The sequence below is a fragment of the Trichomycterus rosablanca genome, chromosome 11 (genome assembly GCF_030014385.1).
Source record: "Trichomycterus rosablanca isolate fTriRos1 chromosome 11, fTriRos1.hap1, whole genome shotgun sequence".
Lineage (NCBI taxonomy): Eukaryota > Metazoa > Chordata > Actinopteri > Siluriformes > Trichomycteridae > Trichomycterus > Trichomycterus rosablanca.
In genome coordinates, this window is record NC_085998.1 from 24,856,217 (window position 1) to 24,883,133 (window position 26,917).

General features: G+C 38.1%; 1 pseudogene; it reads right to left on the minus strand.

Annotated features, from left to right (window-relative positions):
* Positions 1 to 218: 218 nt before the first annotated feature.
* LOC134322914 (uncharacterized) lies at positions 219 to 26,062 on the minus strand (annotated as a pseudogene).
* Positions 26,063 to 26,917: the final 855 nt, after the last annotated feature.

Below are 26,917 nucleotides of genomic sequence, written 5' to 3' on the forward strand. Positions count from 1 at the left end.
AATACCAGCTACAGTGTGTGCAAACCTGGTGAAGACTTACAGGAAACTTACTCTTCGGACGACCACTACTTGGCTTGTTGTCCACAGTCCCAATTTCTTGGAATTTGGCTATGAGGGATGCAACAGTGCTCTGTGAAACTGGTGGTCTTTCTGGGTGTCGGTTGTTGAAGTCTGTGGCTATGATACGGCAGCTGCGTTCCCCGGACATCAGACTCACCTCAATCCTCTCTTCTTTCGTCAATTCCATCTTCAGTTACCTGTAACGAACAACAAAAGTTTTGAACTTTCTGTGTTGATAATTTTTGAACCACAACAGATATTGCAAATCTGATGGCGGCAATCGATTTCTGAGAAAATTCTGGTCTTCTTTGATATGCTACATGACCACCTTCCTATTGGAAAAACTTGCCCTTGATCCAGTATGGCGGCTTTCAAGATGGCAGCCATGTTCTGGACATAGCCTAAAAGATAGGCCCCCTCACCCATTACTTGCTGGGGTATTCAGATATGTCATTTTCCCTTTTGTTTTTGAAATAAAAGTGTCCTGAGACTTTTGACTCACCCTGTACTACCTTTCCTTTACCCAACAACCACCAAAATTCATGTGGACCTTCAGTACAGGTCACAAAGCTCTAATCCACAGCCATACTGACCTGCACTCCTACATTCTTGTTTTCTTTTCATCCCTCATTCCTTCCACTCATCTTCATCCCATTCACTACCATTCACTCATCTATGCTTACAACCCCAAATCACAAAAAGTTGGGACAGTATGAAAAATGCAAACAAAATAAAAATGCAGTGTTCCTTACATTTACTTTACCTTTTAGTTGATTGCAGACAATTTGAACCCAAGATATTTAATGTTTTATCTGCTTAACTTCATTTCATTTGTTAATATACCTCCATTCTTGCATCTCAGGCCTGCAACACATTCCAAAAAAAGTTGGGACGGGGCAATTTGGGGCTAGTAATGAGATGAAAATACTAAATAATTATGTGATTCCAAACAGGTGATGTCAACAGGTGATTGTAATCATGGTTTGGTACAAAAGCAGCATCCAGGAAAGTCTTTGATGAGCAAAGATGATCAGAGGATCTCCAGTTTGTCAACAAATGTGTGAGAAAATTATTGAAATGTTTAAAAACAATGTACCTCAAAGAAAGATTGGAAGGGATTTGCATATTTCTCCATCTATAGTGCATAATATCATGAAATGATTTAAGGAATCTGGAGGAAAAAGTGCGTAAAGGCCAAGGCGCAAGCTTAAGCTGAACGCCCATGATCTTCGATCCCTCAGACGGCACTGCATCAAGAACGCCACTCAACAAAAGCTGATATAAATGCATGGGCAAGGGATTACTTTGGCAAATCTTTGTCAAGCACTACAATATAGAGTTACATGCACAAATGCAACTTTACTGTGCAAAAAAGAAGCCTTATGTTAACCATGTCCAGAAGCAGCATCGACTTCTCTGGGCTCAGAGGCATCTAGGATGAACCATCACACAGTGGATCATCCAGACAGTTATCAGCAACAAGTCCAAAAGCCAGGGTCTGTCATGGTATGGGGCTGTGTCAGTGCCCTTGGCAAAGGTCATTTACACTTCTGTGATGGCAGCATTAATGCAGAAAAGTATATTGAGATCTTGGAGCAACATATGCTGCCTTCAAGACGTCATCTTTTCCAGGGATGCCCATGCATTTTTCAACAAGACAATGCAAAACCACATGCTGCACACATTACAAAGGCATGGCTGTGGAAGAAGAGGTTACGGGTACTGGACTGGCCTGCCTGCAGTCCTGACCTGTCCCCAATAGAGAATGTGTGGAGAATTTTAAAAGGAAAAAGCGACAACGACGACCCCGTACTGTTGCACATCTTAAGACGTGTTTGCAGGAAGAATGGGACAAAATAAAACCTGAAACACTAAATTGCTTGGTATCCTCAGTGCCAAATGTATTTTAAGTGTGGTGAAAAGGAATGGCAACATTACAAAGTGGTAAATGCTTTACTGTCCCAAATTTTTTGGAATGTGTTGCAGACCTGAAATGCAGGAATGGATGTTTTATTTATGCATCTTCTCCTCCATTTTCTCCCAATTTGGCATAGTCAATTTGTCTTTCACTGCTGGGGGATCCCTGACTGCAGTCGAGGTTGGTATATTGCTGCTCATGCCCACTCCCACCCGTGCGCAGCCCTTAATGGAACCTTTTTTTACCCATGCATTCTGCACAGATGCCTTTCTATCTACCAATCACGGTCCTTACACAGCATTTGAAGTCCCCACCCACATTGTCCGGTCATCGCGGGATGACCGGACAATGTGGGTGGGGTCTTCAAATGCTGTGTAAGGACCGTGATTGGTAGATAGAGAGGCATCTGTGCAGATCTACCGGTCGGCTGGGTGCCATCTAGCGGGCATAATTGTCAGCAGACACGTCTCTGCTAGGGCGGCCTAGCAGAGACGTGTCTGCTGACAATTATGCCCGCTAGATGGCACCCAGCCGACCGGTAGATCTAAGGCTGCAAGAGACAAGTTGTCTAACTTGGTGCTAAACACTTTCTCTGTCACTATGTTAATAATATTACTAGAGTTACATTGTTTTCTTTGCGAAATATCTCTAAAATAAGAAATATACTATCTGTTGCTGCTCTTCGTACTGGATGCTCTGGTAGATCCATAAACAAACTCCAGTTGGTTCAAAATGCAGCAGCTTGAGCGCTGACTAGAACTGGAAAGTTTGAACATTTTAGTCCTGTTCTATCATCTCTACATTGGCTGGCAATTAAATTCCACATTAATTAAAAAATTATTTTACTAACTTATACAGCGCTTGGCTCCACAGTATCTGAGTGAACTTATTGAGCACTACAACCCAGCTGTAGTGAAAACATATTTATTTACTCAGGCTTTTGATTAGTCTTTCCAAACTAGGGGTGTGTGGCTCTGGTCCTGGGGGTCTGGGGTCTGGGCAGTCTGGTGCTCTCATGTTTGTCAGATTTGTTTACGTGTTGGCTTCTGGCTGCGTCTGACCCCTGCGTCTTTCTGACCCCTAGGACTGGAGCTGACCACCCTGATTATAGACAAAGGTGCAGAGCTTGGGGGTTCTGGGTCATAGAAACTTGTTGAGATTAGGGATGTTGTGTTGCTGTCGTTCTGCCTCTCTTGTCCGATCACTCAGGTTTGATAATGATGGGGTAGGTGGGTGCTAACATCCTGTGAAAACATTTATTATTTACATAGACAAATTGAGAGCGGTCACTCAAACAGGATTTAAACCAAGAGAGTGCGAGTCCTTTAACACCTACTGTATTTTCTAGCCTATTCAGTAAAATGTTATGATCTACAGTATAAAACGCTGCAACAAATTAATATTAAATAATATAAACAATATAAAAAATATTGCTTAAAGGCTACAATGTCCATTGGGAAGTTCTGTAAATGAAATAGTTACCGATTTAATAAAACAGTAAAACAATAATATAATTATGACTGTGTTACCTGCTAGCTCTCCCTTTTAGTTATGCTATAATAATTAGGGTTGCGAGAGTCTAATGCCACTCTCTGCAAAACTGACATTTTACTCTTAACGATTTCACATTTTAACTACATTTTCTGTTTTTTACCCCAAGGAGGTTCTGACGGAAATCTGTTTACCCACCCGAGGTTGAAGCCTGCAAGACAAGACTGCTGTGTCAACAATGCTGCTCCTGCTAGATATGATGGTAACCTGGCGTGTTTGCACCATAAATGTCCAGAACTCACTACAGACTTAATTATAGACTGGACTGAATAATACAAACAACTCCAACTGTTTAAATTATTATTATTATTTTGCTAGTTATAACTTTTAGTTTAAATTAATGTTGTGTATGTATGATTTGTGTAAATCCTATTCATTCAAGTTATTCTCCAGGCCACCCAAGGAGGATGGGTCCCTGCTGAGTCCGGTTTCTTTCTGTAATTTTAAGGAAGTTTTTCCTTGCCACTGTCGCCCTTGGCTTGCTCAAAATGGGTTTTTGGTCTGTCGGTCCTGGATTTTGTGAAGTTGCTTTGAGACAATATCCATTGTAAAAAGCGCTATACAAATAAATTTGACTTGACTTGACTACTGATAGCTACTCTGATAGCTCCTCACTCATCTTTTCATTCCAATCTATTCTTTGAAATTCTAATAATAAAATATGTATCCTGGTTATTCCTTACTGTGCGCGCTAGTAAATGCGTTGCAAGACACAAGAGTATTTAGAGAATTCAAAATAGAGAATAAAATATAGATATGGATAAAAGAATAATGTTAAGAAACAAATAAAAAGATGATGGTGATTACTGTGGACATTTACATTAAAATTAAGTCAATCAATTCATATTTAGCCTAATCACATAGCTCAGCTGGGTATTGTGCTCCGCACTTAACCTGTCAAAGCTTCAAACTTGTTAGTCTAGTCAGTGTTGTGCTATAGTCTATACTCATGCACATGTGTAAATCTATTATTTATGTATCAGCATTTTTCTACTACATACATCCACTCAGGTCTGAGTAATTAGTTTTTCTCTTCTTTCCTATTTTTTTAAAATCAGGCAAGAGCTAGTTCTGTTCTGTATAATGCATCTGGGGAGAAAAATGGGATGAGAGTTAGGGTGGGGGTGAAGGACTCTAGCCTTGGTCGCTAGCCTTCAAAGCCTGAAGCATATCATCTTTATTTATAGACCCATTTGTGTCAGAAGGTAGGGGCCTGTTGCCACTTGCACATAAATATTTCTTCCAAATTGATTTCATGACACATGTTGTTCTGCTTCAGCCTTTAGTAAGGTGAATTCAGAGATGTAATATAAGATTCTGAGCTATATAAACAGATGTACAATATGCACTGATATGCACAACCTAGACTTTATCCAATTTATACAGTTAGTTTTATGGTTGGAACTATTGTATATTGACCTTACAATGGTTATATATATATATATTTAGCATGACAAACCCCTTCATATACTGTATATCCTTTTTTGTTTATTTGGTTTGTTTGTTTCCATGTATATGTGTAGCTAAATCATCAGAATTGGAATAAATGCTTTTAAATAAACAATTTAAGTTGAATGCTTATTCTTGTGCTTTTTGCGTAAAAAAAATAGTTAAAAATTTGATAACATAGAAAAAAGGGAACTTTCTGTTTACTTTCACTAATATTCATTAGTGAACAACATTTTGTTGTTCTATTGTTAATTTAGTAAGACCTTTGTGCTTCCTTTTTGTTTTGAAGAAGCTTAATGGTTTTTAAAGTTAGTATTTGTAAACATAAGGTTATCTTAAAGATGGAGGCAATTTCAGTACTTGGTTTTCAGTGCTGCCAGGTCTGAAATACCTCACATTTGCAAAGTGAATCAGCAACTTGTTAGGAAAACTAAGGTTATTTGTTCATCATCGACAAGAAAAATGAGGAGAGTGAGTATGTGACAAAGAGGTGTCTCACTCTCACTCTAGCTTTAGTCTTTACTTTGATAAATGTATCCTCTATTTCATCAGCTTGGTCTTTCCCTAAGCAACTGAAGGGGTCCTGGATCCACAGAAACAAAGTGCACTTAAATATTGGCCAAGTTCCTGTTTCAGCCACACACTGTGTTGATACGGATAGTATGCATCAAAGTACAGACATTTTACATCTCCCTCTCTTGCACACTGCTGGAAATTATTGAAAACATGTCCACATTATCAGATAAATATTATTATTATGCAGTTCTGATAAGTAGCACCTCTGGAGAACTTTCGAAGAACCAGCAAACCTTTGTGTAAAAGAATAGCTTTTAGGTGGGTCATGCAATGTGTCCAGCTATCTGCTGAACATGTGTGATTCACCCTTTCAGAGGGTGTGATTCACCATTGAACAGGCACTGACTGCGCAAATATCATCGCATTAGTTTTGGAAGTTACGAGGTGGAGAAGGATGCATTAAGATATTCACAAGATACAGAGGTGCATTTGCAAAAGGCGTGCTACTTCTTTTGTACACAAATTTTTATGTCTTTAAAGCATTGTAATGTTTGTGCTTGTTTATTTTATGATGTACTTATGGAGAGCCGAATTTTTTTAAATTTCTCTCATCTCTCGTAATAAAAAAAGATGTTAGATTTAATTTTAATAAGAGAAGGCAACCTGTAGTGGCTGCTAGTTAGACCTAAATAATTTATGCACATTTCAAAACCCACAAAAAAAGGAAGGTTACACAATACAAAGGCATTGCTGAAGAGTTCAATAGTTGCTGGCAGAAATGACACAATCCTGGTAACTCTAAAATTTGGGAAATTTCTGTCATTGTTGTAAAAAGTATTCCTCTGAGTCTCTATGTTCTGTACTGCAGAGTACTTACCAGTTTCTCTAGCCAAGAATATTATTACAGCATATTACAGCCAAGATACTTCATTAACAATATTAAGGATTACATCTTCCTTACAGGAGAGGTGATTCTCCGGAACGTCACTTCCGGTGGTACGCACGCTGAGACGCTAGCCTAGTTGTTTGTTTGTAGCCTTTAGCTAAATAACTTTTTATATACGTATGTTTTAAACATATAATTTATACGTTAATCTTCCGTGTGTTGTTGATTTAGTTCTATTTTGTTTATCGTAAAAAAGCGCTTGTGTTTACTAACGTAAATTCGTGCTGTGTTGGAAACTAGGAAACTTCTGCTACCGGCATCCGAACGAAGCCGGTTTTGTTTGTTTTTGTACTTCAGCGCATAAACATCATAATTATCCAGAATTAAAACCATTTTCGGTCCGCACGAAGCACGTTTGTGTTTGGTTGTGTTCTGTATTTCAGCTCTTAAAACACCTCTGTTTTGTGGGGAGTTATAACCGTTTCTGTTCGTAGGAAGCGCGTTTATTTGTTTAGTACACCAGCGCATAACACCGTTTTCCTTTAGAATTACAGCCGCTTTTGTCCGAACGAAGCGCATTTGTGTTGTTTGGTTGGTGGTTTTTGTATTCCAGCTTATCATCGCCTGTTTCATCCGGAATTAAAGCCGTTCTTCTGTGACTACCAGCAGAAGCGCCGGTGAATCCAACATAAACATCATCTCCAACTCATCTTGTAAAGCTAAGTATATTACTTTGTTACTATGGCCCCAGCAGGAGCTTTGTATCCATGTTCCGAGTGTAATATGTTCAGTTATTCCTTCTCCGTGTTTAGTGATAACTTTACATGTGATAAGTGTAGATTAGTGGTTAGTCTAACGGAGAAGATCTCAGTGTTAGAAGGGCGCATTCGGGCGTTAGAACAGACTACTACTAGTGAGGGCTTAGTTTCAGCTGTAGCAGTCCCGAATGCCAGCAGTTCAGGTACAGAACCCCAGACTCCGGCATTAGAGCCCTCACAGCGGGGCGACTGGGTGACGTCTCGGCGACATAGTCGTAGGGAAAAGCACCGACCATCTCAGTTGCACGTGTCCAACAGGTTTTCCCCACTCAGTGAGCCACCCGCTGAGAAGCCTGTTAATGTAAGTGCTCTGGTTATAGGAGATTCTCAGCTCCGACACGTGCGTATTGCAACCCCCATAGAGACACCAGCAACCATAGTCACTTGTATTCCGGGGGCCAGGGCGCCTGACATCAGAGCAAACCTGAAAGTGCTGGCTAATGCTAATCGTAGATTTTCGAAGATTGTTATCCACGTCGGCACTAATGATGTTCGTTTACGGCAGTCTGAGGTTACTAAGAGTAATGTTAAAGAGGTGTGTGAGTTAGCTAGGTCGATGTCTGAGGCAGTAGTGTGCTCTGGCCCCTTACCGATTCGACCCAGTGGCGAAACCTACAGCAGGTTGTTGTCGCTGAACCGCTGGATGTCTAAATGGTGCTCAGAAAACTGCATTGATTTTGTAGATAACTGGTCCACCTTTGAGGGAAGGCCTGGTCTTTTGAAGCGGGATGGTGTCCACCCCACGTGGGAGGGTGCTGCTCGCATTTCTTGCAGCATAGGTGACAGGCTTTACCACCGCGTTAGTGTAGCGGCAGATAGTGTTAAATGACTATCCAGAGCCAAGACCAGGCAGCAGACTAACAGGCCTAACCGACTGTCTGCGAGTCGCCATCGGACGTCACCCGGAATCCTTAGGTCACAAACCATTGAGACTGTGTCTGTTTACCGTGGCAGGTGTAAGCCAAAACAAAATCAAAAAGTATGTCATAATAACTTAATTAAAATTAATCTAAATGAGCATCATGAAAACCCTAGTAAAGTTAAACTAAAGTTAGGACTTCTAAACATCAGGTCACTTGCATGCAAAACAGTAATTGTAAATGAAATAATTACAGATAATTGTCTTAGTGCCCTGTGTTTAACCGAGACCTGGGCTAGACCTGATGAGTATCTAGGTTTAAATGAAGCATCTCCTCCGGGTTACAGTTATGAACATAAGCCACGTCTTAGCGGTCGTGGTGGAGGAATAGCCGCAATTTATGATAAAGACATAGGTCTTACTGTAAAATCAACTCCCATAACAAACTCGTTTGAAGTTCTTATCTCTGACATAACCAATAAATGTTCATCTGATAAAAATAGTATGTTTAAACTGGTTACTGTTTATCGACCCCCTGGTCCTTACTCAGAATTTCTTAACGAATTTGCCGATTTTCTTTTTAAATTAGTTTTATCAACTAAGAAAGCTCTAATTGTTGGTGACTTTAATATTCATTATGAGGATAAGTGTAATCCACTCAAAATTGCGTTTGATTCTATTTTAGAATCCTTAGGCATCACCCAAAATGTAACAGGACCCACTCACCGCTGTAAACATACCTTAGATTTAATACTTACTTATGGTATAAACATAGACAACCTGGAAATTATACCACAGAATGACTTAATCTCTGATCACTCCCTACTAATATATGAAGTGTCCCTGTCCAATAATATACAGCAACCAAATCGTTTTAAATGTAAGCGCACTATTACATCTGCAACTGCAGCAGCGTTCATAAACTGCCTACCAGAATTACCAAATATACCAGCATCAGAACCTAAAGAACTAGATCAGGCAACTCAAAACCTAGAGACCGTACTGCGCACAACCTTAGATAACGTAGCCCCACTCAAAACTAAACTGATTAGGGAGAAAAAACTTGCTCCATGGTACAATGACCACACATGCGCACTTAAACAAGCAGCACGGAAATTAGAACGTAAGTGGCGTCACACTACACTGGAGGTGTATAAGATTGCTTGGAAAGATGCTCTAACTGAGTATAAACATGCACTTATAAAAGCTAAATCTGTATATTATTCATCCCTAATAGAGAAAAATAAAAACAATCCTAGATTCCTTTTTGAGACAGTGTCCAAATTAACTAAAAACGTCAATGAAACTGAATCTAATATACCGCCTGACTGTACCAGCGATGATTTTTTAAAATTCTTTAATGACAAGATAGAAAAAATACGACTTCAGAGTCAGAGTGTGTCACTTGCCAATGTTAAGTATGGACTCACTCCGAGCAGCATTGGTGATAATAGTAACGAGTTAATCCAACTAAATTCCTTTAATCCAATCTCCCAAAATGAACTAACTGTGTTGATTAAATCATCGAAGTCATCATCGTGTATACTCGATCCTGTTCCAACTCGTTTACTTAAAGATTTAATCCCAGCTATTGTAGAGCCCCTGCTTACATTAATCAATGCATCCCTTAGCCTTGGGTATGTACCTAAATTGTTTAAAAGCGCTGTTATTAAACCCCTGATTAAAAAACCTAATCTTGATCCACATGTTTTATCTAATTATAGGCCAATTTCAAACCTTCCTTTTGTCTCAAAGATATTAGAAAAAGTCGTTTCCAAACAGCTATGTTCTTATTTGAATGAAAATTGTATTCATGAAAAATTTCAATCAGGATTTAGACCCAACCATAGTACCGAAACCGCATTAATTAGAGTAGTTAACGAGTTGTTAATGTCTTCTGATAATGGATGTGTCTCTTTTCTTGTTCTATTAGATCTTAGTGCAGCGTTTGATACGGTCGATCATAACATTTTACTGGAGAGGCTAGAAAATACAGTAGGTGTTAAAGGACTCGCACTCTCTTGGTTTCAATCATATTTGACTGACCGCTCTCAATTCGTTTATGTAAATAATAAATGCTCAGAAACTACAAAAGTAAAGTGTGGTGTTCCACAGGGGTCGGTACTTGGACCGCTATTATTTACACTCTATATGCTTCCACTAGGTGAAATTATTCATAAACATGGCATAAACTTTCACTGCTATGCAGATGACACACAGCTGTATATATCAGCCAAACCAAATGATACTGACACAATCAGTAAGATAGAAGATTGTGTAAACGACATAAAAAACTGGATGTCGTGTAATTTTCTTTTACTTAATTCAGATAAAACAGAGGTTTTACTTGTTGGCTCTCAAGCTGCAAGAGACAAGTTGTCTAACCTGGTGCTAAACTTAAACACGTTCTCTGTTACTCCCAGCCCAGATGTAAAAAACTTGGGTGTCACAATAGATTCAGATCTTTCCTTTGATACACACATTAATAATATTACTAGAGTTGCTTTCTATCATTTGCGTAATATCTCTAAAATAAGAAATATACTATCTGTTAATGACGCCGAAAAACTGATCCATGCGTTTATAACTTCTCGGTTAGATTATTGTAATGCTCTTCTAACTGGATGCTCTGGTAGATCCTTAAACAAACTCCAGTTAGTTCAAAATGCAGCAGCTCGAGTGCTAACTAGAACTAAAAAATTTGATCATATCACTCCTGTTCTATCATCTCTACACTGGCTGCCAGTTAAATTTCGCATTGATTACAAAATACTTTTACTAACCTATAAAGCGCTACATGGTCTGGCTCCACAGTATCTGAGTGAGCTTATTAATTACTACAACCCAGCACGTCCACTTCGTTCACAAGATGCAGGGTTACTTATAGTTCCTAAAATTAAAAAGACCAAAGCTGGTGGAAGAGCATTTTCTTACAAAGCTCCACAACTTTGGAATAATCTTCCTGCCTCTGTTCGGTATTCGGACACAGTCTCAATGTTTAAGTCTAAACTGAAAACATATTTATTTTCTCAGGCTTTTGATTAATATAGACAAAGGCGCAGAGCTTGGGGGTTCTTGGTCATAGAAACTTGTGGTGATCAGGGATGTTGGGTCGCTGTCGTTCTGCCTCTCTTGTCCAATCACTCTGGTTTGGGTAGGAGAGGTGGGCGCTGATGTCCTGTGAAAGCCTTCATGACCTTGTTACCTGCTCGCTCTCCCTTTTAGTTATGCTGTAATAATTAGGGTTGCCGGAGTCTAAAACTCTCTGTAAAACTGTTTGTCAACTAGCATTGTACATTATTAACTACATTCTCTGTTGTTTTACCCCGAGGGCATTCTGATGGAAACCTGTTTACCCGCCGAGGTTAAGGATTAAAGTCGAGACTGCCGGGACAACGATGCTGCTCCTGTCAGATGTGACGGGTCTGGAGTAATTGCAACGACAAGAAATCACTACAGACTTTATTGAAGACTAGAGCGGATAACAACTCTATTATTATTTAATTGTTTATTTATCTATTTATTACCACTGTATGACTTTTAGATCATTCAATTCTGTGTTTGTATGATTTGTGTAAATCGTGTATTTATTTAAAGTATCCTCCAGACCACCCAAGAAGGATGGGCCCTGTTGAGTCTGGTTCCTCTCAAGGTTTCTTCCTGTAATTTTCAGGGAGTTTTTCCTTGCCACAGTCGCCCTCGGCTTGCTCAACAGGGGTTTTTGTATCTGTTGGTCCTGGATTTTGTAAAGTTGCTTTGAGACAATGTATATTGTAAAAAGCGCTATATAAATAAAGTTGACTTGACTTGACTTGACTTACATTTCAATATGGCACTCAAAACAAAACAAACAAACAAACAAAAAACAAGCTTGAGTAAGGCATAGGTTATGAGTGTGGTTAGGAAAAAAGTGTTGGTGTCCAAGGTAATAAAAATAATGTTTGTTCTACAAATCTTTCTACGATTATTTTTTAGGTAGGCATTTTGCTGGTAACTCCTATTAGATAGCAGATTTTGGGATAAGCAGACTACTATTGCATTTCTGTTATTCTCTGGTTATTGAAAACAATGGAGGCAATTCCTACTTAATTCTTCAACTGGCAAGTCACATATTTTATAAACGTTACCTAATATGTCCTCAGTATGAAGTATTTTAAAAGGACAGTGCTACTCTTAAGGTTTAAACCTCATACATTTTCCCATGCATTAATACTAGAAACAGTAAATTGTAATGCCAAACACACACATTTAACTATTGCATTCATGATGTGGAACCTTAAAAAATACAATATAAACATGCTGTACAAATTTGAAATGTAAAGTGGGCATTTTAGTTTATTTTAATGAAATCTCTGAATGTACCTTACTGGAAGCAGAAGCAGAACAGTACTTGTCGTGAAATCAATTTGGAGAGAAAAATTATGTGGAAGTGTCAACAGGCTCCTACCTTCAGACACAAATGGGTCTATAAATAAAGATGATATGCTCCAGGCTTTGGAGGCAAGAGACCAACCTTCACCCCCACCATAACTCTCATCCCATTTTTCTCCCCAGAGTGTCTTATATAGAGCTGGACTGGCCTGGGTCTGTTTATTAAGCCGGGTAAAACAGTTTATAAAGATAGGCATTGCACAGAGAAATCATATACTTAGATACAAGGTGATATCTAGATGTATTATTTAGCAGAGAATAGATAAATAAAAATTTGATTTACACATGTGCATGAGTATTGAATAATTTCAGAGGAAACTACCCTGGGTTGATTGACAAGTGTTTGAAGCTCTGACATGTTCAGTGTGGAGCATAATACCCAGCTGAGCATTGTGGTGTCTGCATTGAATCTAACAACTTACGTTCTCAGAATATGAATTACTGCATTTTGCCTCAACAGACATTGAAAAGAAATATGTCCAAACAATTCTGTTACATTGTGCATAAATCACTGCAATTATTATCATCATTCATTTATGTCCTAATATTAACCAGCCTCAGCATTGTCTTTTGTTTCCTTCCTCCTTCTCATATATTTTGTTTAATTTATGTCTGCAGACTGTTTATCATATTTCTAAACCAAGATAGGCTGACAGACAAACAGACATACAGACAGACAGGTGGATAGATAGATAGATAGATAGATAGATAGATAGATAGATAGATAGATAGATAGATAGATAGATAGATAGATAGATAGATAGATAGATAGATAGACCTCGCTATTTCATTGGGGGACCCCTTTTGAGTGAAAAGAAGTAAGATGCCGATTTGGCTGATGAGCTCTGCACTGGAGAACTAAGTAAAATTTTAGGTTTAGACATTTAAAATAAACATGCAAAACTCTGTGGATGTGGTCAGTGGTCACTAAGACTGCGAACCAGGCCCCAGTGGTGTCTCTGGTGCCCTTTTGCCTCCAGAAGCATTTCTAGTGTCCCACATGCCTTTAGCAGAGGTTGTATTCTCACAGATGTTCTGTTACAAACAAAAATTAATACAATTACAGCAATTCAAAAGAGTGTCAAATTAGCTAAAAGAAATGAAAAATATTATGTTTGAAACTTAAATAACTTAAACTTAAAAATATACATTTGCACTGGTCTCCAGTTATTCACAATCAACACATCACCATCTCATTCAGTCTAACAGCCTCAGGATTATGAGCGTCTAGTGGGTAGGAAGGAGACCATTCTGTATTTGTTTAACACAATAAATGCCAGTACAAAAACAGGTACACTCAAATAAGTCAATAAACACATCAAACAAAAGAATGCTTAGGTATGAAGGATTTTCATGACTTAGTGGCCTATTATGGAGCCTATGGCCTATTTTGTATCAATTGGTATGCATGAGGATAGTTTGTTTATTATTCTCTATTTTACCAGAGGGTGTCACAAATTGCTGCTCTTTCCCAAATGTTTTATGGCTGTATGCATGGGTTGAAACTTTTGTAAATGTACTGCCATTTTCCCAACAAGTATTTCTTTATAAATCCCAAATTCTGTGTGAGATGTTGTGTCTAGACCTGTTTTTGAGTGTACACACTGTTTTTTAACCCTTTGATGCACAAGCTAAGCAAACCCCTTCTAATGCACAACATGGGTCAAAAATGACCCATATTCATCCATTCAAGAATATTTTCATATGCACATTTGTCAGTTATTCATGTATTTGCTGTCTTAGCTAATAAAAGCTATCTATACTAGAATATGTAAACAGCTAGCAAGCAAATAGTATTGGACATATTCAAGATTCAAGAGCCTAATCTTTGGTTGTCTTTCAAAAGATCAGTAAATATGTTTTTGACTACAAACACTTACAAATGTCAGTAGTTTCTGTCAAATTCCATAGTAAATACATAAGGGTCATTTTTGACCCATGTTGTGCATTAGAAGGGTAGTGATACAAAAATGATTTTTATTAAAAAAGCAAAAAATATAAAACTGAAATAAGGATTTGTGATGATCAAAAACAAGTTAATTGAAAAATTCATGGAAGCTTGAATGATGAAATTAATTTATTTCAAAGATATAGAAAATAAAAACTCAGTTGGGTCACTTTTGACCCAGGTTGTGCATCAAATGGTTAATGAGGCCCCAGATCTAAAAAACCAAGAAAGCAAATGCTTGTGTGCTGGCCAGAAGGCAAAGTAAAACCTTTATGACAGCAAATGACCTGAAAAAATTTTCAGCTGGTACAGAATCAGTCATGAACCATTTAACTGTGTGCTTGAAAAAGTCTCACCTGTGACCTCATAACAATACTTTATTCAGAAATTTTTTTAGAATTTTGCAAAACATCTAGATAATCCAGATACATTTAAAAAAAAAGTTCTGTTGGCTAATAAAAATTTAACTCTTTGGCCACAATCACTAAATGTATGCTTAAAAAAGAAGAAGCATTTAATAAAAATACCTCAACTATTGTTAAGCACAGTGAACGACAGTGATAATTTCCAAATAAATTCATGGTCTATTTATGTTGTGATACATAGTCACAATTAGAACTTTTCAACTAAATGTTACAAAATATAAATGTAACATAAATAATTATAAACATATTAATAATATACAAACAAGCTACTATAATAGTAAGATTATGAGGATGTTTTGCTGCATAAGAACCTGCATAACCTACTTTTATTAGCGGAATAGTAAATATTAAGATTTTATATTAAGATTTTCAAGCAGAATGTAAGGGGATCTGTCAATCAGTCAAAGCTTAAATGTAGTGATACTGGTGGCAAATGTAAAAACCTGCTTTGTTATTTGGATAATCTAAATCTAGGAAATAAAGTGCACTTGTTAATATCCTGAGTTAAACACAGAGAGGCTGTGGCAAGAAACTTACCGTTACTAGTATTGGATCTAATAGCAGCTTTGAATAGAAGAGTGGAAAAAAAATTCCTCCACAGTGATATAAAAACTAAATTAAAGAAATCATCACATTGCAGGCATTACTAATAAAGGTTGTGCAACCAGATGTTAAAGTAGAGCAGTATTTACTTTTAAGGGTCATGTGGTTGTTGGGTGTTGAGATTTTTCTCTTAAATAAACAATATTTTAGCAAATGTATTTTACTCAGATTGCAATTTTAAAGATCTAAAATCAGTCAATGTGCAAATATTTAGTAACAGAAAATCCAAAAGGGGGTGTAGCAGGTGTGGTGTGGTTGGAAGCTGTAAATGGAGGGAGACACTGGGGGACAAATCAATCTGTTACCTATTGTGTTTTAAACCATATGTGTTTTCCTTCTAGTGTGTATTTATTCTAGTAATGCCTGGAGAAAGACACTAGAGCCAATTCTTTGAAAAACTATGGTATATTTTTTTAAATGCAGAATCAGTGGGAAAAAAAATTGTTGTCTTTTTATTATTTATTTACAAGAATTCTGTTTCTACATACAACATCTGCAACAGCTTGAAACATTTGGTCTGCAGATGTGTCACAGCACACTGGTAAATCGAGTAGCTCTTGTGTTGCGTCCAACTGGCGTGCCACCTAAGCATTTCTTTCCTGTCTTATTTTCTAGTTAGCTTATTGTTTTTATAACAAAACAATCAGTATTGTTGGGTTTTTTAGGACCAGTTGTTTTTGCACTGTTTGAGAATTTTTTCAGTCCTTATTTTCATCTGTCCTTCTGGTTAGCCCAGCATGTAGCATGTTAGGCTCCAGTGCTCTGGGCTACTGAATTTTTGCCCTTTTCACTTCTGTCAGCCACACATTGATCTTATGGTAAACATGGCATCAATATTAAGCAGACAACACATAGTTGTAGTATATATCAGCCAAACCTAACAACATCCGCATAATTTGTAAAACTAAGAGTTGTCTAAATGAAATTAAAGATTGAGATTGGATGTTATGTAGCTTTCTTGTACTTAATTTAGATAAAACTGAGGTATTACTAACTTGTCAGATCCATGGCTGCAAGTGACACATTGTCTAACCTGGTGCAAAAATTTAAGGCTTTCTCTTTGACATCCAGTTCAGTTGTAAAAAAAAAAACTTGGATCTCTCTTTTGATGCACACAGTAATATTACTAGATTGCTTTCTTTCATGTGCTTAATATTTCTAAAACATTGTTTTGCTTCAGGTGGGAATGTTTCTATGTATCACGGTTTCTTCCTCTCAGACTTGCCAGCTCCGTGTAGCTCTGTAATGCGGTGCCTATATACTTAGGCATTACACTCTCCCTCCCGAAGGAACTGAGATGTAAACTGTGCAGAGCCTAAAAGCTAAGCGAAGGAAAAAATGCAGGAAATATAAGCAATTTGTTTCTTCTGTGGTGATGGGGAATGTGTACCCGCTGGTTAACAAGACTGCCGAGAAACATGAAACATGGCTAACCGGCAACACTGTGGATAACATAGTCGGATTCATGGCTAACGTAGTCGGATTTAATACCACGAGAGTGGACAGGAATACTAAACTCAGTGGCAAAAGCAAAGGTGCAAAAGCATTTTCGGCATTTAGCAGACGCCTTTATCCAAAGTGACTTACATTACAGTTACAATATACAGTCTAAGCAATTGAGAGTTAAGGGCTTTGCTTAAGGGCCCAACAGTGGCAACCTGGCAGTGGTGGGGCTAGAACCGGCGAACTTTCGATTACTAGTTTCAGGAAATGTTGTGGCAGTTTGTTTGTAAACTAGTAAAATAGATAAAGTATGCTGACATCCCAAATCAGCAAAAAACCAGACCAGACCAAGCCCAATCATCTGCACCTCTGTGCCCCCTCTGTCGGTCAAAAATGACAACACAAAAGAATATGACTGTAATGTGCCTAATGACAAACTCCATCAGCATCTGAGCCACATTACATTGATCCATGCGTTTAAAGGTTCACGATTAGACTATTGCAATGTCTTGCATTGGATGCATTGGTGGGTCTAAAAACACATTCCAATTGGTTTAAAATGTAAAAGCCCAAGTGCTAACTACAACTTTAATCCCTAGAAGTTTGATCATATTTGCACTGGTTGGCAATTAAATTTCACTTTTAAAGGGCTACACGTCTTTGCTACACAATATGAGTGAATTTATGAAGCACTATAACACCCGTCAAGAGAGAAAAGCAGGACACAAGCATAGTGACTAACAATAGTTTATTAACACATGGACAAGAAGCAAGAAAATGAATTCCTATGCTAACTCGCTATTTTTATGCTAACTGTAAACTAGATGCTAAATCTAAACCTAAGTACAAAAACAGAGCTCTTAACTACTCTAATCCATAAACTTTACAAAATTAAGGAGGCTAATTCATTTGAGGGTAGCATTGTCACCAGAAGAAGGTCCTGGGTTTGATTCCTTGGTGGAGCAGTTCAGGTCCTTTCTGTGTGGAGTCTGCATGTTCTGCTTGTGTCTGCATGGGTTTCCTCTAGGTGCTCCAGTTTTCTGCCAGAGTCCAACGACATGCAGTCAGGATAGTTGCCCTGGTGAAATTAAAACACATTTAATCAGTATTCCAAGTGCAATTCGAGTACATTAAAAAATATTTTAAAAATAGACTTCAAATATATTTACTTATGATCTCCATTTTTCGTTTTTGTGTTCAGGCATCATCAATACCTATCGTTATTCAAATCTTGTCATTCCTTACTTTTAGTTCTAGGGTTTTTTTCATGGACCAAATCATGTTTTGTAGTTCCTTGTTATTTTGTGTTATTGATTTCTTGCACTTCTTGCATGATCCTTTTCTGGCATTTTTATTTTTTAATTTTATAATAAACTGTCCATATATTGACCTGTCTGTGTACTTACCCATGGCATGAACTTGATATTAACTAAACATCCTAAAAAGTAGGTTCATGTTTAAGTTCAATTGTTTAGCCATATAATGTGGTGTTTATACAATACAGTATTTATTTTTAATTTAATTTGATGGCAAAAATAAAAGAACTGGGTTTTGTCCATGTGGAATCTAGTGCCTTCTGATAATATCCCTTCTATTATGCACCATTAACCAGTGTGGGTCACCACATACATACAAGACAGAGTGGGCTACTCGGAATGTCATTCTCATGATGGTGCTGGCTTTGTGCTGTAGCCCACTCTGTCTTGTATGTATATGGTGACCCACACTGGTTAATGGTTTAAATGAAACACATTTTTCACACTCTACCCCTGTTACCCCAACTCTTAGCCCATGAAGATGATTAGGGTCGGCCCTTTTTATGCTGCTGACTGGAGTGTGCAGGCTCTCAGCTGCCTTCACCCCCTTTTCTCTCCTGCTTCCTAAAAGCCATATTTTCCTTTAATTTGCTCTGTCAAATATATAGCCTGCATGTCCATATAAGAACCCATTGAATTATGAGGTGACAACCATAGCCCCTCCTTCACCCCTCTTCTCTATTTCTCTTTCACTCTTACTCTCCTAATCCCTTTGAGCGCTTTTCTCTTTTGTGTGTCTGTGTTCTGCCTGGTTTGACATGCAGCCTTATAAAGAAGATGGGTAGTGGTTGAACTGATGTGAGTTGGGGGGAGGGGGTTCAGTTCCAACTAAGGCAGACAAAGGCATACTACAAGCTGAATGTGGACATTTTATAATAATAATAATAATAATAGGAATAATAATAATAATAATAATAATAATAATAATAACAATAAGAATAAATTATAACTGGGATCCAACCATAAATTAGCCCAATGAGGCCCAATCTAGTCCAAATTTGGAATTTTGTCATATTTTGTAGTCACAAGTCTGTCTGCTGTCAAGTCTGCTGTCTTCAAAAGACGATTAAAACCCCACCTCTTTACTAAACACTTAAGCTGACATGTACTTACTTACTAATGCTCTTATTCGTTTCCTGCAAAAAAAAAAAAACTTAGATTTTAACAGGGTTTCAGCAGATTTGTGTTCTTGAACTGTTGTCTACTTAAACTAGAGTAAGGTAATGTTTACTATGGAAGCACTTCTGTAAGTCGCTCTGGATAAGAGCGTCTGGTAAATGCTGAAAAATGTAAATGTAAGTCTCAAATTTGTTCCCAACTGGACAAAGTATGGTTTGAGTTATTACTCAAAGAATTTTACAAGCTCCGCTCAGATGGGTTGACTAACACATTGCAGTTACACTTAAGTAAAAAGTCACCTTTTTTGAACAATTATTAACCTGCACTCTGCATTTTTTGGATCGGTTGTGAACTATAGGAGTAGTTAGAATTTTTTTATTAAATATAAAACAATATAAGTTACTGAGTTACTAATTAGTATACAATCAATTTGAAAAAAGGTGTAGCACCCCAGTGGCTTATGCCTTTTATGCTTCAAAAACTATTAGTGGGCCCCTAATTGGAGATCAATTTTAAGTATTGTGGTGATCGGCCAGTTCTTTGACAGTCAAATGCTTCCTGCAATCTGATTGGTTGGTGGTTGTGAGGACATACAACCTGAAGGAGAATATGACACAGAAGCATTATGTCAAACAGACAATCTTTGTTTGCATTATCTTACATGTTATAGTTCCACCCTGGCACTTAAGTTACACCATATTTTGCCATAGCCTATCAACCTCCTATGGTATGTGCCTTTGAAGCATCGTGACAATCAGTGCAATACTTTCTGAACTAAAGCAGTACATGTGTGTTTTATGCTTGGCTTGCTCCACACATGTTTTTGATTGACATGTGCCAATGACTCTGTAAATAAATTTCAACCCTTTTAATCATTCTTAAATATTACAGGGTACATTCAATACCAGATTTGAGTTAGTGGGGTAAGAATCCAGAGACTAGTTTGCACTTAAAAATTGGTGTGATTTTGCATATTATGCAAATGTGTGGGTGGAGCTATATGGTTCTTGGGGCTTTTTGTAGGGCATGAGAAGTAATTTGGCGGAAATTTTGTCTCTATGTCATATAGGGTAGGAGATATGGACCTCAAAGCTTAACACTACACTATAGCACCATCATCAGGCCAATTGCCTTTCTCCACCCGTTTTATGTGGCATTTGATTTTTACTTTCATGGTTTCTTTAATACCATACTTGTGTATAAAAAACTGTGGTTAAAATATAATAGGAACAAAATAATTCCTAATCAGAAGTTAATTGTACAGAGTATAGCAAGTGACTAATTATAACAGTAAAACTAATAGGGAGAACCAGCTGCTTCCACCATCAACAAAAGTGAGTAATCACATGCCAGAGGCAAAATGACAGCAACCCAATAATCTAGGGCAGAGGTGGAGAACCTCAGCTTTAAAGGGCTTCAAAGTCCAGTGACCCATCTTAGTGCTAGTCCTTGTCTAGTAGGTAAAAACAAAGGTAGGACTGTATCAGACCCAGACCCCAGGACCAAAGTCTAAGAAGATAATTATGTTTTGTCTGGACTTGAAGATTGAGATTCACTTTGGCTGTCACTTAATAAGCATGCCTCCATAGCCCAGTGCTGATTCTTTTTGGTAGTCAGCTGGTAAGTGATATGCTTTTTAGTTTTTAAGTTTCCTCTTATTGCTTCCTTAAAAAAGAAATAAAAAAAAGGAAAAGGAAGAAAAAATACATCACTTTCTTTAATATTCACTGGTTTAAGATTTGCTGAGTAGCTGGCAATTCCTAACTGAACCACTCATTGTTTCTTCCCCTATTTGTTTTTAGAGCATGTTGATGCTCTGCTCTTGTTTGACCTCAGATCCAATACCTGATCAACCACAGTAAAAAAAAACATTTCATTCTTCCGTTTTTCTTTTACCCTCCTTTTTGGTCTTTCTTTTTTCAGTTAGGTTTTGCATACAGGAACATACTATAGCTGCCTTTTAACTGGATTATATCTGCTGCCTTATTCATCACAATAGACGCCCCATATCTCGTTAAATGGGTCAGCAAAACTAGGGACGCCATTGCCATGAGCTGATTCTGCTGTAAACAGAAAAACAAGTGCAGCCCCTAGTCCAGGCTCCCCTAGGGAACATTCTCCACTTGAACCATACATACAGGGAGTTCTTCATTCAGTGCTCAATTGCTTTCAAGCCATTTCTTTTCCTCCCTGTATTTTGGCAACAAAATAATGTATTTGGAGCAAGCTTTAAAAGCATTCATAAACTACAAGAGTTTTGGTCCAGGACCTTGGGTTACCCCTTGTGTCTTTCAAACAATCATTTCCAGTTTTAGCTTTTGACAACCAACCTGGTAAAACAGCAAACTTGTCCTGTTAGTTTGCTCACTGTTTGAGAAGCAACACTAGAAGCACTGCGCTAAGTTGACCTACTTATTCCCAAAAGCACCATCATTTGACTACTACTTATGAACACCGCGTTGGTTTTGCCTGTTTATAGCACACATTTATTGCCAAAAGACTACTGAGTCTTTAGACAAAGATGCTTTTACAGACACATAAAAATTGCTAGATGGCACATCCTGCACAAAGTAAATAGTTTGGTTACATTTAAACCATCTAAACAAGATTATTTTAGCCAACTTTTTAATATAATTAATTTATAAGCCTATAAAGGATTTTAAGAGTTGTGATTTAGACTGCAGTTGGTCTGTAAATACCTCTCCCAACTTTATCCACATTTAGTTGTGACAGTGATCACATCGTGATCACATGGAATGCTGATTCATCTGACCACAATACACATTTCCACTGTGTGATGGTTAACATAAGCCTTATTTTTTGCACAGTAAAGTTTTAAGTGGCATTTATGCATGTAACTCCATATTGTAGTGCTAGACAAAGGTTTGCCAAAGTAATCCCTTGCCCATGTGGTTATATCAGCTATTGTTGAGTGGCGGTTCTTGATGTAGTGCCATCTGAGGGATTGAAGATCACTGACGTTCAGCTTAAGCTTGCACCCTTGGCCTTTACACACTGAAATTCCTCCTGATTCCTTGAATCGTTTAATGATATTATGCACTGTAGAGGGATAAATATGCAAATCCCTTCAAATTTTTCTTTGAGGTACATTGTTTTTAAACATTTCAATCATTTTCTTATGCATTTGTTGACAAACTGGAGATCCTCTGATCATCTTTGCTCATCAAAGACTCAGCCTTTCCTGAATGCTGCTTTTTGTACCAAATTATGATTACCATCACCGGTTGACATCACCTGTCACCATCATTATTTAGTTTTTTCACCTCATTGCTAGCCATAAATTGCCCCTGTCCCAACTTTTTTGGAAAGTGTTGCAGGCCTGAAATGCAGAAATGGAGGTATATTAACAAATGAAATGAAGTTGAGCAGACAAAACAGGAAATATCTTGGGTTCAAACCATCTGCAATCAAATAAAAGTCAAAGTAAATGTAAGGGACACTGCATCTTTATTTTATTTGCATTTTCCATACTGTTCCATCTTTGTCTGGGATTTGGGGTTGTATTTATGTACTGAATTGAACACATTGAAAAAAAAAATTTAAATGGGACCTATACAAAATTAGGCTTATGTAACAATTAACATGTTAGTTAAATGCAGCAAAAACAGACATTTTGCATAAATATTTGCAAAAAAAATTATACTTAAAAATGTCATACTATGTTCCCTATAAAGGACATTTTACCAAAAATTTTGTAATTTGAGCAAGGATGTCCAAACGTGTATGTATTGGTTCTTCATTGGTTCCATCTTTTGTTCCATCTTTTATTTCTTATAAATGAACAAACTAAATTCTATGTGAATCAAAGGTTGCTTTTGAACTGTCTCTTTTTTTGGCTTTGTTTGGTGATCAGCTTGCCAACGAGTAACATTTGTGTAAACTGTTTTTTTTTTTTTTGTAGCCTATTGAATGGAGCGGCGCTGAATTTTTCAATCAAATAGATTTTTTGTTGTTATTCATCTGTATTATGTTTTTAAGTTTAATTTGGCTGACATATTTGCTAGGCATCTGAACTTATTTTTTCATTCTCAAACTTTTACGAATATTATTTAAAAACTACTTTGTCTTATTAGTTTGGCTGTGTTACAACAGAAAGGCAGTGTATAACATGGTCTGTTGTATGCTGCTACAGACTACAGACTAGAGCAAATTTTTATGGCATCTGCTGAGAGAAAATCACAGCCATGGCAGGAAATAAGATGGCTGAATGTGAGCATAAGCATACTTCTCAAAAATCATGGGAACACATTTAGTAATCACACTATAATTTGGTACAAATTATAGTGATAGTGATAACATGTGCACTGAAGAGGCAACAACAAAATAACAACCCCAACAAGGGAATGGTTTAGCAGGTGGTGGTCTTTCATATGCTGGTGCAGTGGACCCTGGGTTCTTTTTGGTGCAGAATAATGCATCATGTGGCCAGAGTGTGTAGACAGTTCCTAAACGATGAAGGTATTGATGCCACTTACTGGCCCTCACACTTCCCAGACATAAATCCGACTCTGAATCCCTAGTATGTTATGTATCAGTGCATCAAACACTGGCTAGTAGTGCAACGTACTGTTAAGGAGCTTAGTGATGCCCAGATCCAGGTCTGATTATCTCATCAAGAGCATGCCCAAATGTTTTTGGGGGTGCATACATGCATGTGGGGGCCATCAAACAACCGAGTCACATAAGTTGGAGCAGCCTATTATTTCAATTTGTTCCTCTTATGTTAGCTTTCTGTTACTATCTCTTATGTTAATCGGTCCGTTTTTACTTAAATCAGCCATAAAATACCCTCAAAACAATTATTTATCATCCAATTTGTTTCTTACCTCTTGGTTGCCTTGTTAGGTTTCCTTATCCATGAAAAGATTGAAGCAAGTCAAATCAATAGAAATCAAGTACTAGTTTAAAAAAAAGTTTTTGTGTGCAAGAATATGCATATGTGTGTGAATAGATGCATATTTTGCAAAAAGTGACACTTTTAGTGTGTTCTTTGCAGAGATATTTTTGCAGTAGAAGCACAATATGTTTGTCTTTATGTCCTTATTGCTAGGACAGACCTGACACCTCTTTCTATTAGAATCAGGTGGCCTCAGTGGGGTTGTGGCTGTGCTGGTTGATGTTGAGGCAGGGCTGGCTGAGGAGGATGCTGGCGCTGATGCTCTTTGTGTTGCTGATGGTGTGGACGGAGTGCTAGGTGAGCTCTGCAGCTGTCTGACCAAGGCTGCAGTGGCTGGGTCTCGGGGCACCCGTTCACTTCGCTTAATGTGGGTCTTGACAAGGGAACTTCCTGGCTCCTCATGAAACATTCTCTGCTTGTTTTTTTTGGTTGAGTTCCACCCTAGGTGGATGTGGGTCCATAACACATACGCATTGTATGCGACACATCTAGGATGTTATAAAAAAACAACCATTGGCCATCTCCTGGTCATTCACTGGCAAGTGTAGGTGGCAGTAAGCTTTTCCAGGTTGTCCACTCCTCCCTTGTTTTTATTATAGTCCAGGATAATTATGGGCTTTTTGTCACTTCCTGATGACACAGCTGCATCTTTGTGAAAAGTGGACATAAGTGTCAGGTTTTTTATTTTGGACAATATGAAACAACAGTGGCGATGTCTGTAAAAGCAAGTTTTAAAGAAAGTGGAGCCCTGTCCTTCACCTGCAAAATTTCAGCAAGCAGCTCAGGTTTTTTTTTATTGTGCCCACCATGGTAAGTTTCCTCCTTCTTGTCCAAGGTCATAGCTGGTAAAAAAAATTGTCACAGGTGATATTGTGACCCCACAGTCCAGTAGTCATATTGAAGACTACACGCTTTCCTTGGTTTTTCTCAGGGATGCCACTCGCAGGTTTGCCTGTGTAAATCTGTAGATTCAGTGCATAGCTGGTTTTTGCATCATAGGCTACCCAGATTTTTATGCTGTATTTGCCTGGCTTACTAAGCATGTATTGCCAGAAGGGGCATTTTCCACGGAAAGGGACACATTTATCTACTGTCACCTCTGGCCCTGGGTTGAACAGCAGTGGAAGGAGCTGCACCCATTTCTCCCAGACATCCCTGATGAGAGCAACCTTGTCAGATTTGCTCTAGTATCTCTGCTGTCAAATGTGAGGAATCTTGATATCATTCAAATGGTCTGAAGTGACATTGTTGCCCGGAAAATATTTCTGCCTGTTGACACATTTAAGAGACCTCAGTGGCCTCATTGCTGGATCTGTACACTCCAGCAAGAAGAAGAACACCAATATAAGCATTCAGATATTCCTCAATGTCATTCCACATGTCGCCGTGGACTTTTTTTCCTTCAAGGTTTGTCATAGCAATGACTTTTTAGTGACAATGGCATAAACAGATCAAAACATGTCTTAATGTCACTTACTCTCGTCACAGCAAACTTTGTGATCCCAGATCATTTTGATGACATTTGCAGCAGCTGCCCTGTGCTGTAAGTCACAAGGTACTGAGCTCCAACAGATGTTACCACTTTTGTATTTGAATGTTTCATCAGAAGCGGGAGCAGCTTCAGCACCAGTGACCTCCTCATCAGACTCATCAGATGTGTCTGTGTCTTCTGGTTGATACTCTACATCGTCTTCCTCCTCAGAAACCTGCTCATCCCTATTGCTATGCTGTTCTATGTCCTCTGTCTCATTTTCAGCAAAGACATGATCCAGAGCTTGGCTTATTGTAAACCTTTTCCTCATTTGGCTCCAGCAAACTGGAGATGTGTACTCTGCATGTCATGAAATCTAAACAGAATTGGTCTTATGCATGCCTTACATGTCTGGACATGTCCGTCTTTGTTTGTTTGTTTTGTCTGTTCAGGGAAGCTAGAGTTTTGACCCTAACAACACAAAGGTCATAATTTTCACCAGAGCATTTTATAATTTAGTGAAATCATTGGTCAAATCTAGTTGATCATTTTGTTTTATTTTGTTTAAATAGAGGTTCCTGACAAAGTCAAAAAGGCTTGATGCAATAAACAAATTTATGTGGTACTTTTATGCATTTAAAACCTAAAAACGGGTTGGTGCCGACCCTAACACAAGAGGAGAAGCAGTGTCTGGCAGTTGTAAACGTATAGTTATATAGTTTTGAAGATGCTAACTATGACAACAAATCTACAAAAAGCTCAAATTTTGGACCTGGAGAGGTCACTGTGTCTTAACGCAACGCCATCTTGGATCACTATAGGCTTTAGGCACTATGGTTTTGACCCCTAGGACTGGAACTGTCCACCCCGACTACAGGCAAAGGTTTGTTGACGGTGGGGGTGGTGGGCGCTGACATCCTGTGAAAACCCTCATGACTGTGTTATCTGCTAGCTCTCGATTTTAGTTATGCTGCAATATTTAGGGGTGTCTCTGCAAAACTGACATTTTTACTCTTAATGATTTCATATGACATTTTAACTACATCTTCTGTTGTTTACCCCAAGGTGGCTAAACAGGTAGGCTGATGGGAACCTGTTTACCCACCTGAGACTGAAGCCTGCAAGTTGAGACTGCCGTGCCAACAACGCAGCTCCTGCTAGATATGACAAGAACCTGTCCTGTCTG